General features: G+C 45.5%; 1 pseudogene; it reads right to left on the reverse strand.

The window, feature by feature from the left end:
• Positions 1-7113: 7113 nt before the first annotated feature.
• On the reverse strand, positions 7114-7527 carry LOC147727621 (large ribosomal subunit protein eL28 pseudogene; annotated as a pseudogene).
• Between the last annotated feature and the right edge of the window lie 1487 nt (positions 7528-9014).

Consider the following 9014-nt stretch of genomic DNA (forward strand, 5'->3'; position numbering starts at 1 on the left):
CACCTAGCACTGAGAAGTTAGCTGTCAGAAGACTATTTTCTGCCACAATGGCAGGTAAAGCCTGTACGAACTGGGTAGGCAAGCCAGGTAAGTGGTATAAAAGTAGCCAGATAATGTGAAAGTTGGGATAAGCTCTATAGAAAATGGCAAGCCTTCACCTCCAGGAAGTGGTATGGAATCCAATTTTGCTTTGAGCTCCTCTTTATATGTAAGGCTAGTCTCCTCTTCTATTTCCTTCTGTGTCCTGCCTGCCGATGGCGTGTCCCTGTGGGAGGGTCATCGCCACGTCAGGCATGGAGTCCTGATGCAGGCAGGTTTCTGCATCAGGACTCCATGGCTATGGGTTTCTTATCCTCTAGGAAGATAAATAATTCAAGGCTGTGTTTGGGTAATCATCTGCAATTAAGCAGGTATAACTGACAGGGAAGGCTCTTGTCACTTTCCATCTCTGGACTGTCGATGGTAACATGGTGTTTAGAGCCTTCCGTACTAAATTTACACTCTATACAGCTTAGGTTGCTGCTGTCTGGGTGGATATTATATATTAACGACTTATCTAGTGAAAAATGAAGTGATCTTAGTTTTTTGGCAGAACAGCTGATCTTAGTTCAAGTTAAACAGGTAGGGGTACTGACCCCTGGTTCTATCCAGGTGCAGACATGCTTGCCTTTGGCATGCCAGCGATGTGTGTGTGCCCTGGTGCACATTAAGTAGCCAGGCTGGATGTGAACATCTAGTGCGCTGACCAAATTTGAGCCCCTCTCAGGTGAGGCACTAAACATGACTAACACCTGATTATGCACCCTTCAGAGATGGAGGAATTACCTTCTCCCCTCCTCAGTACTGAAGAGCGGAGCAATCGGCAACCGGGAGCCTGATGCTAGAGGTATGATACTTCACAATAATTACAATTATGAGCAGTGAGCGGCAGTAATTGACTTGTTACAGAAGGAGGGAATTTAAAAGGGGGTTAAGTTCAACACAGTAAATACAAGAATTTAAAACTTAACAGCTAAAACAATCATTAAAAATGTCAGTATTTCTAAACAAAGTACTTCAGAGTGTACCTGAGCTGTCACTGCATCAGTATCCTGGAGCACATTAAGAAGCCAGGCCAGATATGAACAACTAGTGCAGACCAAAATGGCGCCCGTGTCAGGGGAGGCACTAAACACAGCTAACACCTGATTAGTGCCCCTCAGTGACAAATTAAAATCCTTCCCCCCACCTCGGTACTGAAGTGTGCAAAATGCAAAGAAATTGGTAACCAGGAGCCCAGTGCTAGAGGTTCGAAGGTCCCAGTAATTACAATTAGGAGCTGTGAGTGGCAGTAATTGACTTATTAGCAGCAGGAGGGTATTTAAAGGGGTACAACACAGCAAATATATGAATATAAAAATTACCAATTAAAACAATCATTGAAAATGTGTTGCACATGAAAATATGGCAGCATGTACCTGAGATAACACACGCATCTCCATATACGGTTTATTCAGCTCGGTAGACATACAACATTAACTATAACTTGTGCCTTCCCCATGCACTTCTTATACCATTATATATTATCTCATTTATACCATGTAAAGTAATAGTATTCACAAGAACAGTTATGACATCGCAAATCAAATCTTTTGTGAAAACAAAATACATGGTTGAGTGGCAAGTACGCTTTTTTGGGGGTCATGGCTTCAATGACTCCGGATACTTTCTGGTCTTGTTAATGTTGCTGGCGGCCTGCTACACTCACTACAGCCCCCCACAATGTCATAAAAAGGCCTGATGGGACCCCTGTCATTTCCAGGAATATCACCAAGCTCCGAAGAATGTATGGAAAAAGCCCTCACAGTGGGGGTAACCCTAGTGCTACTAGGGCCCCCAATGTTCGCTGCTATTGCAGGAGCCAGCATTTTTTTTTTAATTGTGATGCCCCTGTGCCAGCCCAGGCACCCTGCTACATGTCAGATGTTGGGGGCTGCAGGGAAAGCCCTAAGGCCCCATCAGCCCCATTGGCTTCCCTGACAGCACCCATTCTGGTAGGGCAGTATCCAGCATTGTCTACACCCCGTGGGAGCACATTTACTTTGCACTCCCACCTGAGGGGAGCTGGGAAAATGTCTGTGTCCCCACATGATGGGAGCAGATCTCTGTTTCAACTATGTGGGTCCACATTAGAATTCCCCGCCCACACTCTCCCGGGCAGTTATTCTAATTTGTCCTGTGGAGGTCAAGTCCTGGGGTCACTGCAATGGAGCTGGACCCAGGGGATGGGGTCCCTGAGACCATACAATGGCCATGCCCTGCTCCAACATTTATGTCTATGGGCCCTGGAGTCCAAAGGCCAGTATTGGCTCATGGAGGGGGGGCATCCTTGCCCTTAATTTACAAATCGGTCCTTATGGATTAGCGGCCACATGCATCAACCTATTTAGGAAGTGCAAACGGTGCGAATCGGTAAATTCGGCCGTTTGCGATTTCTAAATAAGTTTTTGGGATGCATCATGCATTTTTGTGAAATTCGCTATTTTTAACAAATTCCAAAAATGCGATTGCTTTTAAGGAATTGCAAATTTGCGATTCCTTAAAAGCAATGCATGATTGTTTTTCAAATTGCGAATTCGCAATTAGGGGGTGCAAATTACCACGAGGGTGAATTTCGTGGTCATTTGCGAAAAAGTATTAAAATGCTCAAAATTGCATTTTAAACTCTGTCATGTTATAGACACACATGTCCTTAGGACATGTGTGTGTGAAACATGCACTTTAAAATACATTTCAGGGGTGCAGGGAGGGGTCCTTTGGACCCCCCCTGCACCCATGGAATGCATTAACATTTTGCGAATCGCTAATTGAAATTCGCAAAATGTCAATGCCTTCCCATTGATTCCTATGGGCCTTTTGGCCCATAGGAATCAATGGGAATTGGGAAATCGCAAATTAGACTTCCCATAATATTTGCGATTCGGTAAAAATTGCGATTTTTACCGAATCACAAATATTATGCGATTAAAATCATGCATCCCATTTTGCGATTCCTTATTTGCGATTCCCTAAATATCGCAAATAAGGAATCGCAAAACCTTACAATGATGCATGTGGCCGCAGGTCCTTACAGCCTCAGGAATGCTCTGGCAGCAGGACTGCATGCCCCCTCCCCTTTAATTATATATCAGCCCTGGGAGATGGAATCCCCTGGACCTCATGGAGGCCCGGCGAGAGGGGACGCATGCTTCCTTCTCGTCCCAATAAGATGCAATGCACTACCCAGGGGTTGTTTTTTAAAGAGCAGGTGTGTGTGCTTTAAATAAAAATTTGCTGCAGATTTGGGGATCCATTGTGGATTTGTGGTTACAAGCTTTTTTTAAATAATCAGGGGTCGAGTCCTGAGTCCATCTTTGTTAATGTGGTGGCACCCAATCAGATCTCATCTTTAGATCTGTCAGCTGAGTCCATCCTCCATGGCATGAATTGTTCAAAGATTTGAGCCTTAATTTCTTGAAAACTACTGAATGGATTTATACCATATTACAAAAAGAACTATTTCTGGAGCAAGAGCTAGCTTTTTGCCAAATTTGGTGTAATTTGGGCTGCAGTTTTTGTGATATTGCTTCTTAATCTTGCCATGTAAAAATTGATGGGGAAAACACATTTTGGAACTCCCCCTTTTTCTCAGGTTCCACTTGACAGATTTCCCCGAACCTTTCGATGAAGGAGCTTATGTGGATGATCCATTTTTTAAAGGTTTGGTGAAGGTTCATCAAATGGCAGCAAAGTTAAAAGCAAACTAAAACATGATTTTTTTGTGAAAACACTGACTAAACTGTCACTACCAGGGGCAAACGTTACTGAGAAATATAGATATTATATAATATATTACCTAGTGGTAGTCACCAGTAGGTATTTATAGTTAGGTCTGCATTTCCCTAGAAAGAAAGTTCTTTGGTTTGCTAATAACATTGGCCTCGTTAGACAAATCTTTGCGAAACTTTCCCCCAAAAAGTTAATCCACTTTATGTCCTTCCTGGAAAGTTTTGGGGTGATCCGTCAAGTGGAGGGCAAGAAAAAAGGTCCCAAAATGCAAAATCCCCATGCATTTTCAATTAATTTCTTTAGACAATGCTAAAGCTAAAACTGCTGAACGGAACTACACAACGTTCAGCAGGGTCTGAAGATTGTGCTTTTTAGGATTTTGTGCAAATCCATTCAGTAGTTTTTGCAAAGTTGAGGGTAAAAAATATTTTGGCAGTTGGGAGGAGAGTCTTGGGGAAATGTTGCTGAAGCACCAATTTAAAAATAGAACATTCTGATTAGCCTGGGGTGGTTTAATTTTCTTGGGCCATCTTACTCCTGCAGGAGTCAGACACCCACGAGAGCTCTGATTGGCTGCCAACCATATAGAAAAATCTTGCTGACAGCCATATAGGGATACAAATACCACGTAGGCCCCGGCGGGACTCAGAGGGCCCCCCGGGACCAAAAAAGAAAAAGGAATGGCCAAAAATGCCTGATCCCATGAGACTCTTATTGAATCAAAGCAAACAGCAAAACATGGTGGATGGGCTGCATTTATAAATAGTAAACCCCTGGACCCCCCCCCAGGGTTGTATTCACAATTGGGAGGAGGATGGCATGCCTCCCTCCCTAAGCCTGCAGAGTGGACTCCCCTGGGGATGAAATTCCAATATATGGGGAGGGGGCCACACAGCCCTCTTTCTGAGCATCCCAAGGCCATGGGAAGATCGAGAGGGCGGCCACTTGGCCCCCTTCTCTGAGCCTCTAAAGGGCAGGAAGCCCACATCCAGGACCAAAATATGCTAAAAAAGGGAGGCACCATGTGATCCCTATCCCTGAGCCTTAAAAAGGACCAGGCTGAAACTTTAGAAAATGGTAAGGGGGCTCGCACAGCTCCCGACCTGAGCCTAAAAAGGCCCTGAGGGCATCCACCCCTAGGCTGAAACATACCAAAAAGGGGAGAGGGCCATGCAAATTTCCTCCCCAAGCCTCAAAAGGCCCTGAGGATCCCTCCCCAGGCTGATTACTTTATGGAGTGAGCTATTAATTTTCCCTGGACCCTATTACTTGGGGCCAGCTCACAAGCAATGTCCTGGGGATTCCCCGGTACAAAGTGGGTCCCTGTCCACAGCAGTGTGGGTATGGAAACCTGTGTTTGCTCTTGCTTGGTTGGAGGATTTCCAAACTCTGACCAAGCAGGAACAAACACCAAGTCTGTTCCCAGTGGGTGAGAGCTTCAGAAATGCTCTTCCCCTCTGGGAGTGGACTTTCGATCTGTTTCTTTGCCTGCAGTTATGTGAGCAGGGAAACAAATCAAAATATTGCTCATGCCTGCAGGGTGCAGCATTAGTAGCATTAGGAGCTGATCCCTAGCAGCTCCTTCTATATGTGGAGAACCCATTGGGACAATGGGGGCCTTGAGACTCACCCAGTTGCCCCCAAATAATGTATGGTTGGTGCCTTGTGTGGGCCCTGGAAATGGCGATGCTTGGGCCGAAATGGGCGTGGGGAGAGGGCCACATGCACCCCCGTCCAAATGACACCAGACCCTTGGGATAGGATCCCTGTGGCTAAATATAGCCCTGGGAGGTGGGTTACATGTGACCTCTCCCCCTTCACATAATTTCAAGTCCGGGGATGGGGATCTCCAAGGCCTAAATCATCTCAAGTAGGGGGGTCATGTTCCCACTCACCCTAAAAAAATGACAGGCCCTGGGATGGGGTTCACGGGGCCCCCTTTTCATTTGATTAAAGAAGTGGCCTGAAGGATAATGCTGATAATGGCTCAGGGAGGGGGACTGTGAGGCCCCTTCCCTTAAAAAAATACATGGCCCTGGGGAAAGGGGTTGCAGGCTAATACTTAGGAAATGGAATTTAAAAAACTTAAAAATTCACTGGAAAAAACAAAGGTTAAAGAGACATTATAGTTAGGCTCAGGTTCCACTCACACAAAACCAGAGAAGTTCAGCAGTTATAGTTAGCTGAGCTAACTACAACTCACACCCCTGTAATGCACTGCTTATGACCTCACATATTACATCACTCATGATATGGTCAGTGTCATCACTGATGACATTAGTGATGACATCTCAAATGACATCACTGATGACATCCTCCAGTGACTGTGAGTGCTTTTCAAAAGTTTGTGAGCGTTAAATGTATATACCAAGGTGTACTGATGAACCAGTGGGAGTTTGAGTGCCTGTATGGATGACTCAGCAGGTGCATGACTGACTGTATAAGTGAGTGATTAAGCATCTCGGGGAATGTATGGGTAAGTGACTAGGTTGTGTGCATGTTTGTATCAGTCTGTCAGTTTGTCTCTAAGTGGCTTTATGAGTTGGTGAGTGGGTACATGAGTGGCTGTATGGGTGATTGATCAGCTGTCTGAGTACCTGTATGGGTGTCTGAGTGTCTGTGTGGGTGGGGGTGTTTGACTCATTGGATGGATGAGTCAATGCCTGTAATGGTTAGTTTGTGTATCTTTGAGGGGCTGTATGTGTTACTTAGACTGTGTGTATGGCTGTGTCTGTGAGTGAATGGATATGCCAGTGTTATATGGGTGAGTAACTGCATATGTGAAAGGCAGTATAGGTGAGTGTTGGAGTATATAAATGACTGTATGTGTGAGTGAGTGATTGTGAGAGTGGCTGTATGGGTATGTGTGTGCTTGTACCATTGACTGTATAGGTGAGTATGTATAAGTATCTGAAAGAATAAGTGAGTGTGTGTTTATAGCTGTATAGGTAAGTAACCGGCTGTGTGATTCCCCCTATGGGTGAGTGAGTAGGTGAGTAGTGACTGACAGTCTGTAGGTGGCTGTATGGGTTTGTTAGAATTGGGGTCTCTAGTTGGCAGAGTTAGGTACCTTTGCCCAAATAGGGACCCTTGCTTCTAGTCAGGGTATGAGGCTACACTTCTAAAATAACACCTGCTCACCCCCTTGGTAGCTTGGCATGAGCAGACAGGCTTATCTCAAAAGCAGTGTGTGAAGCATTTGTGAACATATACAGTATTACAGTGAAAACACTACCGTTGGACACCACACCAGTTTAGAAAAGTAAGCAATCTTGTTTTATTATATTCAATAAACTATGAAACAGTTTATGCAGTCTTGGTAGCCCTGGTGCGCTTCTTCTTAACCACCAGAGGCTTCTGGCTTCACAAGATGGCACTGGAACGACAGAGAGTCGCCATGCGCAGGTCCTTCCTGTAGTTGTTCTTGCGACTGATGTGATGCAGGTTGCTCAGGGTAGCCATGGCATTCTTGTTAATGGTGATTTTTTCATAGGCGGAGACTGGTTTCCAGTGACCTACTCGTTTCTTCAGAACCACATTGACTACTTTTCCATCAGCAGCCGGCTCCACACCGACTGTTTTCCTGTGGATGAGTCCATTGTTCCGGAAAGAGTTCCTGGCCTTCAGATTGTTGGGTTCCTTACTGTAAACCTGCTTGTTCCGTTTAATCAGGAAGCTGGAGCAATTGCGAGCAATCATCCATTGCAGGTGGGCATACATCTTCACACCTCACTACTCGTTGGTCAGAGAAAAAAGGAATGCAAAAAAGAAGCAATCTTTACTAGACTTAACACCAAACCAACCGACAAAAATCCACAATATTGTAATCAAAATAAGTCTCTGAAATTGTAGAAATAGCTTAGTTTACTTTAGGTTGTAAATGAAACACTTTACTCTCACGGTACCTGGGATGCATAACACAAAACAAACAAAAGGGTTGCAGGTAAGGTGATGCACCGTTCCTTACACTCAGGGAAGTGGATGCGTCAGTTCCTTACTGCTGCGCAGGGGAGTTGAGGGTTGCTTACTTACTGTGTGGGGAGTTGACGCGCCAGTTTCTTACTGCGATCCGTTGCGATGACACTCTGGTGCGATGTGACAAAATGGCTTCTATGGTGCGACAACGTAGATGCGATGCATGCATGCCCAAAGGCTGTGCGGCAATTTGATGAGCTTCTGAGCTTCGACAGGCCCTGCAACACACTTCTCTGGTGATGCAACAGGGACCTCTGAGGCAGCGGCACGCTTCTCCAGTGATGCGATGGTGACAGTGGCGTCACGCTTCCTTGGTGATGCTAGGACAACTGCTGTTGCGGCAACACACTTCTTCATTGAGTCGCACTTCCAGCTACCAGCAACACGCAGTCTCTTAGAAGGCCCAGCACAACAGCAGGTACTTCAATTACCAGCAAGGGAATTCAGGGGGGAGCTGGGGGTGAAGTCTTGTATCCCTGAGACTTCAGGCAGGCAAGCACAGTTCAAGCCCTTGGAGATTCTTCTTCAAAATGATGAAAGCACACTCTGTCCTTTTTCTCTTTTCTTTGGCAATGAAGCAACCACTACAGGTCAACCCCTCAAACAGCACACAGCACAGGGGCAGTCTTCTCCTTCGGTTTTTCTGGTTCTTCTCCTCAGCAAGGGGTCTTCTTGATTCCCAGAAGTGATCTAAAGTTCTGGTGTCTGGATCCCTCTTTTAATACACACAAATCATTTGTCTCTGAAGGCAGTGAGTGTCTGTACCTGGAGAAAGCCAGGAGGAGGTACTTAGGTTTGTAGTTCATTGGTATGTTGGAGTGAGCATTAGGTTTTTTCAGGAGCGGTAACATTTTTGCTTGCTTCCAGAGTGGCGGCACAATGGCAGTTTCAAGCATGAAATTAAGTACCTTATTAACTGGTATTTTTAAGGTGACAGCATGAGCTGGTAACAGTTTGGCTGGGCATGCATCTGTTGGTGAGCCCGACTTGAGTCCTGAGAGGTAAGTGAGAGAGTCTTCAAGTTCATTGGCAGGGATCTGCAACAGTTGTGGCCGTTGTGTGGATGTCATTGAGGGGAAGGGTTGAGTAAAACCTCCCACCTGGGTGTAAGGAGAAGAGATATCCTCCCCACCTCTGTGGTGAATGACTGCTGAATCGTCATTATTTTTCCATGAAAGAAAAGGGCTACCTGAATTGTCCAGGCTGCCAATAGCGGTGCTTCTTTGATCACT

This window comes from Lissotriton vulgaris, chromosome 3_1 (assembly GCF_964263255.1).
Source record: "Lissotriton vulgaris chromosome 3_1, aLisVul1.2, whole genome shotgun sequence".
In the NCBI taxonomy this organism is placed as follows: Eukaryota; Metazoa; Chordata; class Amphibia; order Caudata; family Salamandridae; genus Lissotriton; species Lissotriton vulgaris.